The sequence below is a fragment of the Manis javanica genome, chromosome 9, assembly GCF_040802235.1.
Source record: "Manis javanica isolate MJ-LG chromosome 9, MJ_LKY, whole genome shotgun sequence".
Taxonomy (NCBI): domain Eukaryota; kingdom Metazoa; phylum Chordata; class Mammalia; order Pholidota; family Manidae; genus Manis; species Manis javanica.
Window position 1 is genome coordinate 117,407,289 of NC_133164.1, and position 22,955 is coordinate 117,430,243.

The window sequence follows — 22,955 nt, forward strand, 5'->3', positions numbered from 1 at the left end:
TCTGTTCAAAATTTTATTTTTTTCTCCTTTAATCAATTTCATGGAAAGCCCAGACAAACAAAACAAAAAGCATTAATCCACTTTCCTTACCCGTTAATAAGGAGGACTGAAATATTAGTCTATGTGAAGTCTAAAATTCTATTTTTCTAAAGTTTCCTTTTTATTAATAATCTGAAGAAATATGACTATTCTGCCTCATTTCATTTCACAACAACTCCCCAGATTTACAATAAATGATGAGGACGTTGAGGAAATATTTTACTTTTAGTTATTCTAACATCAGATTCTCACAAAATACAGTTGTTCAGTAAACATTTCTGGAATAAACCAATGTATTAAAATGTACTAACAAATCAAAGGCAACATTCCCCACACCAAACCCATGTTCTGCTCAAATGCATTTGTTTCATCTGTCTTCCTTAATTTCTCATAATGAAACTTGCAGTCTCCTAGTTTTCAAGAAATTATTACCAAGCATCTACCCACAGATAAATGCTTTAAGTCAAACAGGATAAGGTATATTTAATTAGAATTGCCATATATCTATACTTTAAAACCAGCAGCACATTTAACTGCCTAAGTTACTGAAAAAGTGAAATTAATTAAATTCTCATAGAAATGTGATCTTCTCTTCAAGCTCTAGGTTTCACAATAAACTATAAAAAATGTCCCTAAGATGTATCAATGTTTTAATAATTATAATCTTTTCTCATAAAATAATTTGGTTACATAGTATCTGGGCAACAAGTTAAAAGAGATAGAGAAATTTTCAGGAGACCATATGAAATACATGATGAAAACAGAAGTAGTTTATACTCTATTTTCTATGAATAGGGACTTACTTAACATTTTTTGAACCAGGCTATGTATAATATCATCAAATTGGCTTCAAAAATATATACAGTATGTAGGATGTTAGCATATCTTAATATATTATATTTATATGAAAATTTGAAGCCAATTTATTTATACATTTGAATATATGTATATAAAACCAATATGTGTCATGAGTAGAAGTGTCCAGTAGTATAACGCCTACCCAGAAGGCTCTGAGGAATAATTACCTGTAGTTTAGGTTTCCTAAAAGTGGTTTTATTTCCTTCAGGAATATCTGAGCACATATCATACTAGTTTGCTTTAATGTACAAAGCATTCTGCAATATAGTTACTCTCCACCCCTAAAAGATTATTGTGTTAAAATGAACTTGAGAACGTCCTTGATTATTCACAAACCATTACCACAATTAAAACAGAAAAATCCAATGTGAAACAAACCCGAATACCCATTGTGTAAGTACTTTTATCCATTAGGAATATTATGTACCATCTCTAGGAACTGTGAGATTTTCAAGAGCCTTCAAAAACGGTTGAAATGTGAAAAAATAGTTACTGACTTTATAATTTAATAAAAGTGTTCACCAATAATTTCAATAAATATTTTAAATGTCTACAAGATATAATGGATGTTATTCAGGGGCTGCATCTTAGCTGCTAAAACAAGTTTAAATGAGAAGAAAGCGAGTGGTTTGTTATTTAGTGAGAAATGATAATTATCAACATAGCATAAATTTTTCATTATTTTTATGACCAAATTTGTTTATTGATGCCAGCAAATAATCAGTTTCCGTGGTAGAGAATAAAGCTTCTAAAAGTAAGCAATCCTGTGACCTTTCAAGTTCTTAAAACTTTTAAAACCCTCTCTCCTTGCTCAATCTGCTTGTCTACGCCTCCAGGATATTTTTGGTTATGGAAATTTCTTTCAAAGACCTGTTGCATCACTCAGAAAGCAATGCTCTTAAGGATGGAAAGTTGGGGATGAGTCTGCTTTCACTGTATAGTCACGCACTTGCATACGTGTGTGGGTTATCTGCTGCTTTACTGCAAGCAGGAGAATGACCTAGATTTTACCTCTTCATCCACAGCTTCTGACACAAAGCCTAGTGTTAATTGGACACTTACAAATTTATTGAATGAATTACTGGTGGTATTTACATTCAGGTGATCTGGGGTTTCATTTCAGTTCAACCCAGCTATATGAGTGTAATTAATTGAATTTCTGATATTAAAACAAACAGTTTTCATTAGCAATTTAAAATGTATATCACTCTGTTGTCAGTTCAATGATTTATACATAATCCCAGAGGATTATGGAACATAAGAAGTCTAAGAACTAAATGAGAATTTGGGAGATACTTTTCATAAAACTATTTTTAGGGGTTTCACTTGCTGTCCTGAGATCCCATGGGTTGTCTCCATTTTCCAGGGGGCTGATCTTGGGTTAAGTGGAATATGAGTTTATTATGAAACATAATTTAGATGAACTTGGTCACACCACATTTTATAGTGTATAGTATAAATTTTGCTGCATAACCTGGCAAATGTTCATTTGTTTTTCATAAACTGAAAGTAAGTAGAAAATTATAAATAGAAATATAATATTAATGAATTTATAAATAATTAATGAATTATTCATTCATTAATGAAGATATAAGGCATAGGGGTTAAGATATAGTTCTCATGGGTCCATTAAGTGAAATAAAAAAAAATACTTGTTGCAGCATTACTTTTGTTTGACTAATCTGAGGCAAATTATTCATCTAGCTGGAAGACTGGATAAGTTTTATATGGAATATTATTTAGCAAGAAATAATAGTGAATCACATGGACATATACCATCATGGTCGGATCTGATTAGTACAGTAGTTAGTGGAAAAAAGAAACATGATAAACATGTGTATATATACATATATACATGTGTTTGTGTGTTTGATTTACCTAAATTAAAAATACAAAAGTTTCTGAGAATACTTAAAAACAAATGGTATATTTTATGAACACGTAACATGGATTCATTTATTAAATTTGTTTATTAAGCTCTCAGAATGTGTTTTATCTCATGCTTTTCAATAATAGCAATAAATCAGTAAATGACAAAAATATCTCCCCTGATAGAATTTACATATAGATTTAATATACTCAATATATGAAACTTATGTTTTATAGAAAAGTTATTAGAACACTTAAATGGAAAATTTTAGATTTTTCTTTCTTTGTAAAATTATTTTTGAAGCTTAGGAAAGTAATATTCATAATGCCATTATGAAAGTAAAGTCTGGCTAACAGAGAATATTAAGGTAGACCTAAAATATGAGCCCTAAGAGACAGGCAATCAACAGTTTTTGAATGTTTGACTAATTTAACCACTTCACTTCCAATTATAAATGAAAAAGACATATTTGAAAAGGCCAGATCAGCGTATCTATGATCAACTCTGAAGACTTCAACTCACTAAATTGAATTGAATTCTACAAATTGAGAGGCAAAACTAATTTTAACCATGGAATATAGGAATTTACCTCCATAAAAACATAAATAAGTCCAAGATACTCCAAAGCTCAAGTTGATTCAGAGGATTATTTCCCATGAAGAGTTTTGAGCTATTGAATTGCAGCTTCAGAGAGAAGAAAGTGGACACTTACTATAGCAAAAGCAATTACAATGTAGAATTAGGCATATCAAATGCAAATATTCTTTGCTTTTTAACTAAACGTTATATCTTGAGTAATTTTACAGTCAGTGAAATATTTTTCTATGGGTTCTTTAAAATATGAATGATATGAAAGAGTCAAAGTTCAGAAGGAGCCTTCCGCTTTGCTATAAAAGTTTGCTGAGCTCAGTTAGGTGTTGACCCCATAATGCCAAGGTTAATACTCATCATCATTTCAATGCACCTTGAAATTGACATGATCACTGATCAATCATAACTGAAGAGGGACAATTTTGAATATCACATATTCCAGCAAATCTCATTAGCAAATGATAATTTAAGTGAACTGAATGAGGACTATTTAAGGCATAATTGTCTGGAGATTATACAAGGAAAATATTTCCTAAAAATGAAATTTTTCATTGTGATTTTTATGCGAATGATGCAATTGTGTGGATTTCAAATATGAATAACTCTAATGTTTTATTAGGGTTCTGTCTCAGGCAGGTCAGGCTGCTATAACAAATATATCATAGACTGGGATGCTTATAAGCAACAAATATTTATTTCTCCCAGTTCTGGAAACCCAAAGTCCAAGATAGAGGTAACAGCAGATCAGGTGTCTGCAGAGAGAAATCCTTGCTGTGTCTGCACATGCGGGGAACAAAAGGACTGCAAGCAAGTTCTCATGTCTGTTCCTCTAAGGGCACTAATCCCATACAGTGGGACTCCACCTTCATGACCTAATTCTTCCCAAAGGCCTTACCTCCTAATTCCGCTAAGGTGCAGTCAGGATTACAATGTACGAATTGTGAACAAACACATTCAGTCTGTAGCAGGTTCTATCCTGCACACAGAGACTAAATCAAGGGCTTGGATACAGGTAGTTTATTTGGGAGGTGACCCTAAGAGGCCAGAGTGAAGAGGTAGGCAGGGAGTCGGTGTCACAGAGAAAGCTAAGAAAGTGTACATTAGTGAGTTTCCACCAGTGTGACTGTGCCAGTTACTAAGTGATTGTCTCTCAGCTCCCAAACCACCCTTGCACGCTATCCCGGAACTCAGTGACCCCTGTCTCTGTTTTGCCAGCCTGCTCCCTGTTAGGCCCTGCCAGGAACACTGCCAACCAAGACTACTGACTTGGAGAAGGAAGGCACATGCTCCTTGCTCTTTGCTTCTGGGTGGCATTTGAGTGGCCTCACTGTCCTGTAGGCAACCCTTCAATGGGCAGTGGTCCCCCTCAGGCAGTGGCTCCTTCTGGTAAGGACTATTAACTACAGTTCTGCAGCTCCGAGGCTCAGCCTCATTAACTTCCTCTCAGACACCAGCTCCAGGGTGCCCTCTGGAACACCAGACTACTTGCCCCTTCCAGTTCAGCAGGTAGAAAGACCAGAGTTGCTCAAATCGCCTTGCTATCCTTCCCAGGTAAAATCATGTACCTATTCCATTTTTCTGAAAAGATTTGAAAAGAATGTATTTGCCATATTAACCTGCTGATCTGATTTAGGAAAGACATTTCTGGCACCACGGTTGCAATTGGAGCAACCTCTCAGTTAAGACTAGCAGTCCACGGTTTTATGCCAAAATCCATTTGGAAATTTCAGGGGTCATGGACTAGGTATCACAGGGGCAACCTATGTTCAGGAGTGTCATTACCTACAATTCCACTGGTGTGAGGAATTGTTACGCTTATCATCATGGCTTGGGTGAGGAGGGCAGTTCTAGGGCTTCTGACCGGCTTTTTCTGCAGTGACAGCTCTTATTCTACAGGAAAGGAAATTAATTTAAGGGCTCTGCCAGCTGCTCAGTATGTTCATCCCAATTATGTACTTGAAGACTGGGGCAATGATGACAGAGGCCCCCAGAGATGGAGTCAAGCCGGTGGTCTGTCTGCAGACAAGCTCCGTCGGCCTCCGCTCCAGCTGTGTGGCCATGCTGGTATTTGGGGCCCCCTTCTATCTGTGTCAGCTGCTCTCACAAAGCCTGACACTCCTTTTCCCCGGTGTTCAGTGAAGCTGACAAGTGGGCACGGATAAATGTAAGATTTGAAAGAGTATTTATTGCTTATAATTTTAATGATACTTCAGGGTCCTTTCTCAGAGGGAACCAGTCAGTCTGGAAGCAATGGACCACAGACCTGAGAGCTGACTCAACCTGGAAATTGGCCAAGGAATCAGTTTTCCATTTTAGTAAATGACAGTCTTCTATTTACCAGCACTTAATTTTTTCTGGTTGTACAAGATAAGGAATAGGCCATATGGCAGCTCACCTATGTGATCTATAGGAACACAAGCAAGGTCTATTAGTCATCACTAAAAATCTCTGCATGCTCACCGCCATGCCAAGTTTGCTGGTAAGTATCAGTAACTGTGTCAACAATTCTTCTGACAGGTAAATGGCTCCATTTGGATTCTGCTCATTTAGGATGCTGTCAATCTCATTGGCTTTAGGAAGCCCAGGGTTCTATCAGCATCTGACCTCCAGAGGACAGCCACAGAGCTTAACAAAGATTAGGGCTGCTTTCTGGGGCTCCCTTACAATTTCTGTACTGCCATATCAGGGCTTGTTCCACAAGTCCTTCCCAGGATGTTAAATCACCAGTCATAAGAAAGGGCCTTGGAGAGCAATACCTTCTTCTCTGCCCAGCCTTGTCCTGCATTTGACCCCCACTCCTCCCAATGATGTGTTCTAATGCCCTCAGGTTCCACCGCAGCATCTATAACCCAAGGGCTTCCTAAACATACAAACCAAGTCATGCACATCTATCAGTACGTAACTATTTCTTTCATGTCAGGGACCCTATTTCCTGCATGAGGCGATGCATAAACTTGGCTGTAGTTATTGATCTGGAAGCATTGTTGACATTCAGGCATGCATCTTGGTGGAAAACAATCTTGATCCTGTGCCGTATTAATGTGAGTCTCCAGGCAATGGAAGTCGCTCTCAGTGGTGGAGAGGAGGACTCTGGTTTGGCTCTCCCCGGGTTTTTAGGAGTACTTGACTTCAGCTTTCTCAGATTCATTCCCCATCTGTCTCCAACCCAATGCTCAGGTCCTTTCCATTTCATATTGGGGCCCTAACTTTTGTGCAGAGACTTTGTGGCACTGCACATGCATTTGCCTTTGAAATTCTTCCAAAATCAAAATTAAATCCTAAACCTGACCTTCATCATCGTTTGCTTTCCATCTACAAGAGTTAAATGTCTCTATAAACACTTCCCTGGAGACCTGGTTTTCACAGTGTGCCCTGAATTGATAGTGATTGGCTTTAGCCTAACATTCATGTTTTCCAAGCATCTAGGGCAGCTAATAAAAGAGCCAAGTTCACAGTCTCCGTTATTGGCACCTCCATGCCATTCCCCCTTCTATCTGTACCAATTCGGCACAGGAGAAGTCATATTAACTGTGAGTCTACCACACCCTAGAGTTCCTGTTACCCTTGTTTCTATTAATAAATTGCCTCTTTTGGTCCAACAATGACTCAGCTCAGAATCTCACCTTTATGACTGCTTTCTTAGACTATTTCCATTGAAACTATCTTATTTGGTGTTCTACCCAAAAGCAGAGCTTGAAGCAAGGATTTAGTTTCAAGTCTATTATTTTGGACATAATTTCAGGAACTAGAGAGAATAAAATATGGAAGAGGGAAAAGATGATAAAGCAGGCATTATCAATCTGGCCACTGCTGATGCACCTCAGAACTTTTCCTCTGATATAATAAGAAGCAACTTGTCCCCTAACCCCTAAACCACTTGATTGATCATTGCCACTGGGACCTTAATTTTCCAAGATTTTCAGGTTGTCTCTTTGTACTGCTTGGATGGCTTTCCTTGGCTTCAGGACAAAAAAATTTTTAATTGCAGAATGAGGTTGCAGGAGCTTGTTCATGGCGGCTCCCCAGGGCCTTGGCAGTGGGCACCACCACCAGTTACACTGATGTCAGATGAATGGAAGGGAATATGAAATGGGGCACAAAATTAATAGGTTGTAAAAACAGGTGTTATGCAAGTTGATAGATTAATGGAGAGCCAGAAATTGACTCAAATCCATGTAAAAATACATTGCATGATGAAAGCAAAATTTCAATTTAGTGGGCTAATATATACTTACACAATATGACTTCAGATTTAGAGAATCAGTTGTTTAACTCAATTATTTGACTATCCCATCATCTTGGGGAAAAATAATGAAATTTATTATAGCGGTTCTGGTATATTAATGATAAGTGAATTCATATGACTGTTGATTTAATGTCTGAACCTTATCTTAAATTGCAAGTTTAATAATCAACAAGTGTCAACCTCAGTTTTTCTAGAGGCACACTTTAAAACTTATACACAGAACCAGATGACATTATGAGTACCATTGTAAATTAACAGAAATCAAAGATTTTATTTCCCTGAATATTATAATATATAAAAAGATGGTAAGCATTTCTTTCAAAAAGCTGTTTTTTTTTTACTAAGGCATGCAATTCCTGCACAAAATATTGTTGCTTAATCTAGTTATAATAGAAATGTAACAGGTAAAATTTTATGTAATTATTGAAAAATAATGAACCTACAAAGTACCAAGAAAAGGTAAAAAAAAAGTATCAAGAGGAGAATTAGGAAATTTGCCCAAGGTTAAGAGTCTTAGAAATTGATCTAATATTTGAAACTATTTCTGACTCCCAAGAAAATAGAGTGTGTGCACCTACGAAAGAAAGACACAACCAGAAAGGGCACAGCAGGAAATGGAGAAAACCTTTAGAAAAAAAAGTACATAGGCAATATTTAGAGAGATTTTTGTCTTAAGTCCACAAGAGACAAAATGTGAGAACTAAAGATTAAGAGATACTCAGAGAGCAAAAACACAGGGACAAAAGATTGACAGCCTTTCACTGATGGATTTCAAATCCTAGAAGAAAGGAGGAAAAAGAATGTCAATTAGGACAGATAGAACAGTCATATAGACTGTACTGCACAAATGAAAAATATACCAATATTGGATATTGGTCATAAGGGAAAAAGTATCACAAGGATAAAAATATAATGTATCATATTATCAAACAACATATTGGTCATGATGGGAAAATATCTTAGGGAATTTGTATTTTAAGTATGATTATAAATATTCCACTTTTGGAGAAGTCTTCAGACAAAGTAAATAAAATGCAGTTGCTCTGAATTTCAGTCTAAAAACAAGAATTTATTTTAGGAAGAAACTTTACTTGATTACAAACAAATCAAGAACTAACATAATAAAAAGGCAGAACTTACATACCAAGGGACTTAAAAAAAGACTTAGAGTTAAGAGAGAGATTGGTTTCTTTAGGATGGAAAGTTCCAAAGATATAAAATAACAACTGTTTAATTAATCCACAATTAGATGCACTCCCAGTATAAATGTTATTTTGAATTTGAAAGAATGCCTCTAAAGTTTACCACCAAAATGTATAAAAATGAATAGGAGATGTTCTGAAAACAAATGTGTTATGAGGTAAGCTTTGCTCTGTCATAACAATAATGAATCATAAAAACAATTGCTGTGCAAATAGATTAACAATGACCCCAGAAATAGACTCAAGTCCATATAATATCCTGTTAAGCAGGTAAATAGATATGAGTGGGGTGGAAAGAGAATAAGGTCAGTAAAGCTCACTAGAAAGGACTCAAAGTTAACCAGTTAAAACTAGAAAGCCAGACAAGACTTTGAGTTAGTGTTAATGAGTTAAAGCTCAAAAGGTCAGGAGCAACTTGGCCTTGAATGTTTGAATATTCCCCAGATAAAAAATCTGAGCACAGCCCGTCTTCATTGTGTCAATTAGATCATGCCTTCGTAAGATTTACTCTAGCTACTAAAAGGCCCACCTACAAACAACATAATAAAGAGAGGAAGATTCCATCTTAACACTAAAATTGCCATTTAAAAAACCCAAGAAGTTCGAAGTAAGATTCTTAACATAATGTTTAGCAACAGACAGCAACTCAGCCCGCCTTGGAGGCAGGGCAGACAGTCTTAGTTGATAGGCTCCCAAACCAGGAAGCAGCTATCCTGGGAGGGGACCAGAGTAGTAAATTTCTTATGTGAATTTTGCAGAACTACCTGGAAGACTGATAAGAAGAAACTTAATGTCTCCTCGAAGATTATCATCTTGAGACCACTTAACAAGTCCATGCCCCGAGTCCTTTGTCACATTCCTGAAAAGTCCTTAAAAGGGGGAACCCCCAATTTTTCAGGGGGCTCCTCTCTCTGGGGTTGCCCGCCCTTTCTAAGTGCATAACTTTAAGTTTTTCCCAACCTTTTAACCTTAAACTTTATTTCTCCAACCTTTCAGGGTGCCTTTCCTCCCTGAGGTCACCTGTACTTTTTCTCTCTGTGAGTAACTTTAAATAAAACTGTTCCTCTGCTTCAGTATTGTGTCTCCGCCCATCAATTCTTGGTTGCGGTGGGGACAAGAACCGAGAAAAATACACAACTCTCCCCCCTCCACAAAAAAAGCTACATAATGAAGACATATTTTCAGTGTTATGGACAAAATATATTGCACTGACAATATGATGTTGCGGCAACACATTTTTTTAGTACAAAAATTCGCATGTGCTTATTTTAGTAATGATGTTTGGGAAATGCTCATTTTGGGTCCTGGATCTATAAAAAGTATGTTCTCCCTTTGCTCACCAGATTATTCACCAAATTTCTTGAAGCCTTTAAATCTGGTTTGTAAGTAAGATGATGCCACTTTGCCATAAAATAAAATAGTTTCACATTAGTTTGAAATACTGAGTTGAATTTAAAAAGGTAATTGATTTTCATAAACAACCTAAATAATTGTCAGACAGTTTTTCCTTCAATTTCCAGCTTTTAAATATCTGGATGCTGCTGTTGATATCTACATAGAGCCTAATTTTAAACATTCCTCTAGCTTTCTGACTTGGGCAGACAGTCAAATGGAATGTAGAGAGAGAAAACTGAACATTGAGTTTCCACTTGATTAGGGTCCACTTGGATAGAAGAAGAAAGAGCTCACACTTAGTATTACAATTGGAAGCAACAAATTAGACTTAAAACAGGCTAAAATATCTCATATAAACAACTCAGACTCTGTGGTTAGCCTACCAGAAACTAAAACTTAAGCAAAAGGACATGGGAATTTCAATCACTGCACAGATATGCAAAGAGCTAGAAACTGTCAATGCTATACATAAAACAGGAAAAATCTGAACAAACTGAAAATCAGTGACTTGGACTCACCAGACAACTGAGATTGCAGGACAGATGACCACGAGGAATCTGGAAAGACAGGAGAATTCAGAAAGACAGAACCAAGATATGCCTTTACTGGAAAAGAAGCCATTGGAGTCATAAATTGTTAATAACATATGAATGGTAAATTTGACAAACTGCTGGAAGCTGAGTGTGATAAGGTAGATATAATTGTAATATTTCCAGAATATCTCACCTGACTTTAGTTCATCTGCATATCAACAGGTGTCCCTAAGGGGTGGAGAGTAGTTCATCTCCATATCAATGGGTGATTACCTGGGTGACCAAGGGCTTACTTGAACCTGAGAAGTTGGGGGAAGGTCTCCCTCGCTCTGCTAGAACAGGAAAGAGATGGCCCTGAACTGCAGTTTGTAAGCAATAAATGGGTTTTAAACTTATTTATCCCTTTGACTGATTTCAATTTTAAAGGTATTTTGCCCTGGGATTTCCTTTCTCCAGAGTTACAGATAAAATTAGGAACTCTTGGAGTACACAGTCTTAGGGGGGACCCCACACATTCATGGGCTTTAACACATATATATGGCCAACTGGTTTTTTATTTAAAAAGCAAAGACAACTCAACAGACAAAGGATAATTTTTTCAAGTGGTGCTGGAAAACAAGGAATCTTGAGAGATTCTTCACAACTTATACAAAAAGTTATTCAAATAAATTATTATACAGCTGTCTTAAACATAAACTGTAAAAATCTGAAATATTTAAGGAGAAGAAAATCTTCATGATGTTGGTATGAGCAAAAATTTCTTAAATATGACTCAACATTACCTAAAAAAGAAATAAAACTACATATGTGACTTTTAACACAATTAAAATTGTTGTTCTGTGCAAGAAACAATAGAATGAAAAGTTAACTATGGGTGGGAGTTTATGCAAATCATGTCTTACAAAAGACTTGAGTCCAAAATATATAATCATTCTTTATTCACAAATATAACTCAAAATAAAAAAAGAATTGATAAAGTTTTTGTAAAACCTTTCACAAAAGAATATATGTGATGGAATAAGCACATGAGAGGATGTTAAATATAACTTGTCATTAAGGAAAATAAAATTAATACTAAAATGAAATGTCATTACACATCTATTTGAATGTCTAGACTTCTGATAATACCAGGTATTGGCAGCATAGTTAGTTCTTCAGCTCATCTGGACGGTACTTTCATGTATGTATTATATAAATTAGGGATCAAGATAGATTCGGAAAATTGATCTGTCATCCATTACTGAAATTATCACTTGCCCCACGGAACTACAGCACCAACTGTCGTAAACCAGCTAATGGAATATGTGTGCTTTTAGACTCTCTCATTTTCTACTGATCACTTGACTCGGTCTGTCCTTGTGCAAACCTGCACAATAGGCATTTATATTATTGGGACCCAGGAACATATTTTAAATGTTAGTTTTCTTCTTCAAAAATGTCATGGCTACTCTTGGATGTAAGCTTTTCATAAGTACTTTGGAATTATTTTTTAAATCTGTGCTCCTGCCCCGAAGAACTCTTAGGATTTTGATAGAGATTGCTTTGTAACTGTTAATTAATTTATGGAGGATATGCATCTTTTAAATATTCTCCCAATCATTGAATATATTTTTTCCTCCATTTAGTTAGGTCTCCTTTAATTTCTTTCACTAATGCTTTGTGATTTTTTTCAATTTGGAGGTTTTACACATCTTTTGTGAGATTTGTGCCTAAGTTTGTTAAATTAACAAATTTTCTTGTAAGTGGTATATTGTTAATTTTGGATTTCTTTGCTGCTGGTATATAGAAATATGTTTAAATTTTGTGTGCTGATCTGGTATTTAGAAAGATTGATACATTTATTTATGATTTCTAAAAGTTTGTCCATTTTTTAATTTTCCATATAAGCAATCATGGCATCAGTGAATAATGAGAGTTTTTTTTCTAAATTTTATTTCTTTTCTTGTCTTATTGTACTGGCCTCTGGTATAATGATAAATCAAGATTATGAGAGCAAGAATCCTTGTTCATCCTGTAACTCTCAAATGAAAGTAAAATAAATACTTATAAATCAAAGAATTTTACTTTGGAATATGCTGAAATGTTGGATTAATATCTACTACTCAGACAGAACAGCAATGCCAAGCAATAAAGTATATTTGTTCCTTCTCAAATTGTCTATTTTCAATTTATTGACTTTACCAGTTGGTTTCTAACTATTGGCAAGCATAATGACATTTATTTGCAGCATAAATAGCAGTATATCATTTATATACAATAGAATAGAGACATTCTGAAACTTAAGTCCCAGAGTTGAGCAGGAATGAAAAGAAAGCTTCATGAATAATTCCACTCTATTTAACTGCCTGAGAGAGAATGGTAAAACATCTACAAACCAAAAATAAAAAAACATCAATCTCTGCACATAACACAATTCTCCAAATTATTTCACTTGTGAAGAATAAGCATAATTCTCAAAGAACAATATATAGAAGAAAAATTGCATTGTTTGAGAGTATATTAGCCACTTTGACTTCCAGAAAAGTAAACCGAACACAATGCACTGAAATGCAATTCAAGTATAATTTCAAGTTGGCTTCAGAGGCTTTTATACTTGGTCATCACAGAGTCCAGAGGCTTTTATACTTGGTCATCACAGAGTCCAGATCAGAACTTCACTCCCTGACACATACGCTCAAAGAACTGGCTTGATCTTATGAGCACTTGATATTTTCTCCCAGACATTTTGTGTGCCATACTACAAAGTCTTCGAAATGCTCGTATAAAGATTTCCTCCTAACTTACTCCACAATTGTTAGACTACAATTTGATGAAAAGCTACATGCAAGGGAAAGAATACAATAGTGTTGTGGAAATCAGTTCCTCAGAAAAATGGAATTTGACCACTTGACATTACGTTGTCGAGTATGTTATTAAGATTTCACTGTGGATAAAAAGTCATAATTTTTGCTGTTAAGTATTTCAACATGTTCCTTTTTCTCTGACAGTTGGTGCTACTCCTGCCATAAAAAAACAAAAAACAAATTTAATGGCTTTTAACCACAGAAATCTATTATCTCACAGTTTGTAAGTCAGAATTCCAATACAGGTCTTACCAGATAATAATTAATTAAGGCATCAGCAGATGTGAATTATTTTCTAGAGGATCTTGGGGAGAATCCACTTGAAGGCTCTTTCAGATTGTTGGCAGTGCTTGGTTATTCTTGCTTGTGGGACTGAGATCCCCATTTCCCTTCATCAGCTGAAGATCATTCCGGAGGTCATTGCATCCTTTGGGTCATGGACGCCTGCCTCCATCTCTCAGTACAGCCAGCAATGGCCAGTTGAGTCCCTCTGACATCTCTCCTTAATTCTCTCCTGCGTCTTCTTCCAGTTCAACTCTTCTACCCTCCTCTTCCACGTTTAGGGGCTCATGTGATTACCCGGATAATCCAGGATAATCTCACCATCTCAAATCTTTCATCTTAATCACACCGGCAAAGACTCCTTTGCCATATACTGTAACGTTTTTACAAGTTCTGGAACTAGGGTGTGGACATATCTGGGGGATGTCACTCTGCCTACCACACATCCATCTTGACATTCTGTAATCTTAATTTATTTCTAGAATTAAATTGTTCATTCTCTTCCTAGCCCACAAAGCTAATCCATAGTGTGGAATTTGATGCTCAAAGCACTGAAAAATAGTATACTGCTACAGTGACAAAAAGAGGACTTACAGCTCACCTAAATCATCCTGCAAATGCTTAGACACTGAGTTTCAAGGCACTATACGATAGCAAGTTTGAACAATGTTCTCTATTTACTTGCACATTTGTATATGGAAGAATGAGGGAGTGTAAGATCTCTATAATATTATGATACATGACTGCCTGAATATGACTTTGCAGCATTGACACTGAGTTGAATTTGTAGTTTGGGAGAGGTACCAAAAATAATAAGCTTCAGGTATTTATAGAGTGTGGTTTTAAATCATCTACATATATATTACCGGATAATTTCTTAAAAATGTAAAAGTCTGACATCACCCAAGGCCTATAGAATCAGATTTTCTGAGAATGTTCAAGAGATGTTTATGTTAGGAAGTGCCCCATATGACACATTGTTAATCTTTGCAGCGAACTGTATAGCCTATATACGTACAGGTTTGGTCAATGTAGCTGCCTAAGTATCACATAGGATACATGCAGATTTGTCCTGAATCGTTTATTGAATAAGTAGTGCCTTGGTAAATATAAAGATATAAATGGATAGATATAAAATCCAGGCTTTTGACTTAGAGGTCATGCAAATTATAGAAAACTAGGCACTGGACAAATATTAGTTCTTCACTCCTATAAATGCAGTTGAAAATTAATGGGGGCTGCATTTTCTCCTAGGAAGAAACTGGATGAGCTAAAATGAGCACAACAATAACCAGAGGAAGCATAGGAAACAGGTCCTGAGAAGTGAATACTTCTACATGACACACTTAGTTATGAATAAAGAGAAGATTGACACAAAATCTCCAGACCATGAAGCATGGGGAGTGCGGAAGCTGGTGGAGGAAATCTCAGCTCTCTCCCAAGAGACATGTAAGACCAAAGCAAAGGCGGACAAACTGACAAAAAGATTGTATGTGGGTTTTGAAAGATGATGAATCTATGATTTTATTGAAAGAAAAAAATACTATGTAACTGTGACGGTCAACTAAAAGTTGTGAGATACATTCAAAACAGAATCATGTCATGAATGATTGGTAAAAGATGCTTGTCTAAGTCCTATTGTCCCTCACTCTCTGACTACAAAGGTGAGGACTTGTGCATGTGGCAGATTTCAGAATGATGACAGCTCTACATTAAGGGATAGAAAGGAGGAAAAGGTGATTGTGTCTAATGAAGCCTAACAAGATACTACTTGCCTTAGAATAAGTAATACACACATTATACATATATCTGTAGAGCTGATGCCATTCTGGTTACAAAAAGAAGGGGAAAGAAGCCTTTAGAGAAGACATATGTGCTGTGACAAATGCCTGTAAGGTCCTTGTCCAGAGATAACCAAGGATGCTTTAGTTGCTAAGCCCTCTCCATGGAGTCCTCAGAAAATGAGTACTACTGACCCCTGGCAGCAGCCTTTACCAGAAGTCTATCTGACAGAGACAAGCCCGCTGTGCAAGATCTATAAGCTTTCCCACAAAACAAATGCTTCCACCAAATCCTCTCCTGTGAGAAAGACCACATCACTTGTAATAGGCTGAATTTACTCAGAGTTCTGAAACGGTCTCAGACTTCCAGCCTGCAGCTTCGCAAAGGGAGAGATGTTAGATTTGGCCTCCCCTTTGACAATCACCTAGACTCTGACACGGAGGCTTATCACTAACTTTCACACACATTAATTCCTTTGATGCAGAAACATAAATGCACGTAATTGGACTTGTCTTTTAACTGCTTCACCAGGGTTGAGTACTCAAGCATAAGGAAATGTCCAAGCCAAGAACACAGAGAAAAATTAACTCTGAATAAAATGTGGACTTACATGAGAGAAAAGAAGAAGAGCTAGGTGACAGGGAGGCAGGAAGACAAAGACAGAGAAAGGGTCAAAATAGAGGGCAAGAGAAATGACCTGTGCAAGTTCCAACAGCAAGTTGAAGTAGACAATGAAATGATATTGGAAAGGAAAACAATATTGGAAATAGCAGGAAATAGATAATAATCAGAAGAGTGGTATTATTTACATACATTTATTTGTTCGTTTTAACTCATTAAGACATGAATTTATCTTTATGCATGTATTTATTTGACTTTTCCTAGGTTTCATTTCTTTAGCTCTTTGTATTGGAGATAGGATTCACTCTTGTCACCCTCTCAAGGCATTCACTGTGCTAGGTATAGCAAATAAGAGACATGGTATCTGTTCTTACAGAGTTTTTAGTCATGGGGCATATTATCTAATATGTAATGTGTACTCTCCTTAGAGCCATTTCTAAGGTAATAAAGTTTAATAGATGACTGACCCCAAATGGCTGCAATATTCATCTGATTCATCGTAAGAACACATTGCAAATATGTCCATTTCATGGTCGTTGGTTATTCTGAGTCTCTTCTGTGACGATTCTTCCTACTTCCAAACCCTTCCTTAAAAGTGAATGGTAGCATCTTAAATATTGCTTAGACTCAAAACTTGAATTGATTCTTTCTTCCTTTCTCTTGTTCCACAAATCCAATCTTGTTCTGCCTTCAAAAACACATGTTAGTATTACTTTTCAACCAATGGCAAAATTTTTGTCCAAGTCATCAAATTGTTTTCCCTGGACTGACAGGAGAGACACTTAGCTTTTCTTCTTTTTTTACTTAAAATTCATTTAATATACAGCAATCACAGTTATATATTCAAAATATAACTCAGGTCATCTCAACCCGTATCTAAAGTCTTCTAATCGCTATGTAGTATAAGTAAAGAACAAATATCAAAATGTTAACCACGGTGCACAAAGACCTTTGTGTTCCGGCTCTGCCAAACTTTCTGAACTCACATCCACTTGCCCTTAGCTAACTCTGCTCCAACCAGTGCTGATATTTCATGCATTGTTTTATTCTGCTACAATATTTCTTACCAAGGCACCCTTCCTATTTTTTCTTTTTTTTATTGCTTCTTTTTATTCTTCAGCTTTTACCACATAAGCACAAACCCTCATAGATATTTGTGACCTGGGATCATGGAAAACCATTTCAGAATCTGCTTACCTTGAACCACAAGAAGAAATTGGATAGAGAAAGCATAATGAAAGGATAATTCAATTGTGTTTGAGAAAGAGACTCCCATGAGCAAAGCTCCATTTAAAACAGTAATCATCACACTGATGGCCACAATAAAGATACAGATGTGATTGTGGTTTTGAATCTGGCACTTAGCTAGGTAACCAATGAATCTGTTGTCAGTTGCGCTGAACATCTCTCAGTATGTAAATGGATCAAAGCAACGGTCATTTATTTAATTCACAATTCCATGGGTTGGAAGTTCAGACTGAACTTTGGTAGGTGGTTCTGGTCTGTGCTGGGTTGGGCTGACCCCAGCTGAGCCTGCATTTGTGTCCAGGGTCAGATTCCTGTCCCCGGGGGCTCCTCTGGGATGATGCCTCTCCTTAGCATGGCATCTCAGGTTCCAGTAGGAGAGGCGGGTTTGTTCACCAAATGGCTCAGCAAGCTTTGAGGGAAACAAGCTAGTATTTAAGGCCTCTTGAAGGGTATGCTTGCAACTGGCGTGATTTCACTTTTGAGGATTTCTGTATGTCAAAGGAAGTCACAAGGCTAATCCAGAGTCAAGGAATGAGGAATTAGACTCCATTTACTGATGGGAAGAACTACAAAGTAACATTACGACAAGGGATGTGTGTAAGAAAGATGCGGCCATTTTTACAATGTGTACCTGGTTTCAAAATTGGAAGAAAAAAAGAAACAGAAATAGGGTGTTATTTACCAAGTCCTCACATACCCTAATGTCCATGTGGCTCAGTTAGAAGTTTTCTGGTTTTAAACAAGATATTTGATTTGTCTGATAGAAGTTAAAAGGGTAGTTTATTGAAACAGAATCTCAGACTCCAGGGACTAGAGGTAACTGTTTCTCTTCTGGCTACTTTATGGATTTTCACAGGAATGAATATGGTTGTTTCAGTAAGTACTCTACTTTGTAGCCATTAGTACACTTCATAGATGCTACCTGCTAATAGTCGTATAACTTTTAAAACATATATTATGTACCATTGACTTGATGGATTTTAGGCCTCAGTTTGTAAGTATAATTGCCACAATTATGTAAGGAAAATATTGTTTGAAAGAATAGGCAGTTCTTCATGTCTCCTTCACTCAGATATTTTATTTCAACTCATCTGTTTCCTAGAGCATGGATTCAAGTACAATTTTCAAATAGTGAATACTATAAACACTTAGTGCTTGCATATATACAGACTTTATTTGACATTTGTTTACTAGGACTACCGATTTATCAATACCCTTAGGTCTGCATTTCACAATAACCTAAGGCAATAAAGACTTTTTATGTCCTTTTGTCTTTAGACAATTCTTTCACAGATCTGTCTTTCAATGGAAACTGTTCTGTTCTAAGTAAGAGACATTTAATCCAGATTATCTAATCAAGTCATTTTCAAACCTTACTTCATCCCTTTCTAGGATTTGGCTAAATTGCCCCCAGGCTGCTGTTGTATAAGAGAAAGAAAATTAATGTGGCTCATGGTTTCTTTCATTAATTAAAGTGTGTATCTCTAATTGCATGTTAGATAAACTTTTACTTTTTAAAGGCTCTGTTTGTTAAATTTTCTTTGGATGTTGCATAAGATTCTGCTCATTAAGAAATTTCAACGTTTGAATGATACTCATATGTATAATAATACTCATGGAAATATGTTAGCAAATGATGTAATGTTCATGGCGAACTACAACAAAACATTATCATTTGCTAGGTTTCTTTGGAGGTAATGTCTCGACCAACGTTATCCTAGGAAAGGGAACTAGCGTTAAGCTAGGTAGACTGGTCTGGGACATTTATAGACCAATGATGACTGTGTCATCACAGCCAGTAGGAAAAAAGCTTAGATTTCTGTCAGAACTATAAAAAATAGGTCATAGAAGGACAAGAAATTTGTCACAAGAGTGAAGGAACATCCTAACTCTTTCACATATTATTTCTTATTTTCTATATTATCCAACTTATTTTCTCTAAGACATTCAAAAACTCCCACTAAATTTCCTTTTCATTTTTGCATAAAATTTAACTGATGCAGATATTTACATACTTTCTTATATATTGACTTTTGTAAATGGATATTCTTAAGGATAAAAATTGCAATTTTAGATTCAATTGAAAATCCTTTGAAATGTACTTGTTTCAATTGATTTACTTAATATCTTGTTGTAATGTAGAATATTGATGTTCTTCATTTCTGAAGTGATTAGAACAGAGATGGAACAGTTCCCCTTGTTCGTAAAGATGCCAGGATTCAAGGACTGCTACGTAGATAAAAAAAACAGTTAAGGCACTGAAAAAGCAACCAGTTTGCTGGTTGAAAACTTGTTGACAACAAGATGCTGATAGTTGGGGAAAGAAATTATTAGTTTCAGAACTTACCTACAGAGTTAGGGGGATATTTTATGCTTATTTATTATGATTATATTGCTTCTCAAGTGTTTTCTGCCATCTAGGAAATAATATTCGGTCATAGATTAATGCTTAGCTCTTTCACAGAAATCAAAGTCATTCCCAAGAGTGTTAAATTGCCAAGGATTGTTCTCTTCCTGATTAGGAATTTAACAAACAAAATCACGTGTGGTATCATGTGGGTCTTCTGTTTTACACTGTAGATATAGCCTTGATGAAAGTGCTGATTTTATTAAAAGCATAGCAACATTTTGATGACTGTGGCAAGTTACTTAGACTTGGCAGTGGCGACTGGAAGGAAGTTCTTTCTGTAGATAAATATTCTCATTTTAAACGTGGCTGCAGGCTCTGACACTGTGAATCACCTCACAACAAATTTTAAACACGATGAGAAATAGTAGAGAAGGAAGTTATTATTATTAAACTTAGAATGATCAAGTCAGAAATCCCTGAGAGTGGACTTTTATAAATTATATTAAAGAATGGGAGACTGTGAAGTTAATTAACAATATAAACTTTTCTAATCAAAAAGTAACTAAGTGAATACAGTATATTTTATACTGTGAATACATATCTTGAATATATATTTTGGCACATCCGATGAGAATGTGTATACAAATGTGGGGGATCTGTGATGTGTTAACTGTATTATATACATAAATCAGATACAGATATATGTAATATATGTTTATATGCCAGCAACCTCCTCTGCTTGGAACATATTCTCGCATATTCATTTCATGTGTTTATAACACATATCTTGATAATCTACATTTTTATTTTCCTTGAAATTACTGACATTTCATTTTCTCCAAATATTAGTTAATAAATTATTCTATAATGCATAAGTGTGAGCCGCAATTGAGAAAGTGGACACGGTCTTTTCATCATGAACAGTTTCTCAGAAAGCTCCCCACCTTCTCTCTCTATTGCAACTTGATGCTGTTTTCCCAGTAGCCTTTTCAAGTTTTTATGTGTTTTTCTCCCATGCTCCCCATACAGCCTGGCTGGACAGTGAATGTGCGGAATCCACGCTCTGTAGTGCTTCTTCTAGAACATTCTGCCTCTCCTTAGAATCCCTCAGCTCTGATTCCTATCAGGAGGCCACGCTTTCCTGCTGTAGTCACCATTTACTTGGGTTCACTCCCCTTTGACATTGAAATCATATCTCCCTGCCAAGTAGTTATCTCTGTAACACAACTTCTTTTTAATTCTGATTATTTCAATCAGCATTTGAGTGATCTTTCTAAATCCTGGCATGTAACGTTTCTGGCCTCAGTCTGCTTAACCAGTCACTTCTATAGCTGTACCTACTCCTTCTTATTACCATTAACTTCAAACAAACCAGAATCCCAACTATGAAATCCTCCTCAATGAGCCTGTAGGTGGTGAAATAGAAGGACTGAAGAATATTTCATGAGCTCTCAATGTCAAGAATCACACCCAGTCTTACTACCCATGTACTTGCTTTGCTCCTGTTACTGTCAATAAATTGTGAGCACCTCAGTAAAAACCCCTCTACCTCTGTATTCTGAATTTTTCCTCACATTACCCAGGATAATTCTTAGGAGTTATCATCCCCATCTCCATCCTTACAATATCTTTCACTTAAGCTAACGCACATCTTATGTCCCCCTAAAATAATAATAATAATAAAGCGATCTCAATCTTCTCTCCTCCTTGTGCAGCCACCATTTAGCTTCACTCCCCTTTGTAGAAAACTTCAAAAAATTTATTTTTGTCCACTGCCCCTAAATCATCTCCTGTCTCTCCTAATCTCCATATATCTTGAAATTCAATGATCAACTGTCAGTTCTCATTTATTCGACCTTTCAGCAACTTATGATACAGTTGATCACCTATTTCTTTTGAATGTTTATTTTTTTTTATCTTGGTATCCAATAAACCACATTTTCTGGACTGTCTGCATCAATTTTTTCTTTTTTTTCTGCTTCCATTACACAAATGACTCTTAAATGTACAATTCTTTATAGACCTGCCTCTGATTTCCAGACTAAAGCATTCAGTTTCTACTTGGATATTAAAAAAAAATCTCAAACCTCACCTCCCTTAGGGACACTCCACTGTCCATGTCTTTATGCCTTCCCATCTTCTCTCTGGGTGCTAAACATCTGGCTGCTGGCACTCTGGAACCAACTGGGACAGGACGGGGAGGGAGTCCGTGTCAAAGATTGTGGTTCCCTGAGCTCACCAATCCTGGCTTTGGTTCTCATACCTCCAATCATGACTGATGCTTGTCAGTCCTGGGAACTTATCTTTTATCTTCTCTAGAGAGTAAATCTGCAAATGTCCAGAGTGAGGCTGAGAGGCAGTCACCTAGAAGTCTGGTTCAAGGAAAGGCATGTGGGGATCTACTGGCTCTTAAATGACTTCCCCCCCATTCCTCTTTATTTTAAGCTGGGCCTTTTACCTCCCTCATACAAAGATAAGGCTTAGCCCCAATTCTTGTGATGTTTTGAGTTTTCTGTTCTTTAAATATCTTTGACTCTTGGTTTTCCATTTCTCTTTGCTGTCTGTTTGGGATTCAGTCAAGTGAATTACCAGTTATCCATATTCTACCCCAATCCCAAAACTCCACTGTTTCTTTCTCTTCAACTTTCCCTGCCTTGGTAAATTCATCTCTTAAAACAGCAACAGCAATTAAAAGAAAAACAAAAATAACTTTTACTGGGGTTTCTGGAGAGAGTAAAATTAACTGTATGCATTCAGTCCACCCCTTAATCCACAAGTGGAGTGTCATGTCTACAGTCCAAAACAAGTAAGATGAGGAGGCCTATTTTAAGGCCTAAAAACCACCTTTATCTACAGTGTATTTGCTGCAGTTCTCCAAATTAGTATTTTCTTAATACCATGCAATTACATATTAACATACTGATTTAAAAGAGTCACATGTAGCTTTGCACGGTGAAATGATTTACCTTATTCATTTAGGTTACTGAAATTTCACAGCATTATTCAATATTTGTTTAAAAACTGAATTAAAATATTGCAAAAACTGAAATTGGAAGTAACTATCTCATGACACAGGTAAATTTTAAGAGATAATG

At 36.2% G+C, this 22,955-nt stretch overlaps 1 long non-coding RNA gene across 1 annotated transcript in view; it reads right to left on the reverse strand.

Annotated features, from left to right (window-relative positions):
- Positions 1 to 22,955, reverse strand: part of LOC108403715 (uncharacterized) — a 90,044-nt gene that overhangs the window by 42,204 nt on the left and 24,885 nt on the right. The window contains exon 6 of the long non-coding RNA XR_012121271.1: positions 10,720 to 10,758. This is a non-coding gene — a long non-coding RNA (uncharacterized lncRNA). The remainder of the gene's footprint in view (positions 1 to 10,719; positions 10,759 to 22,955) is intronic.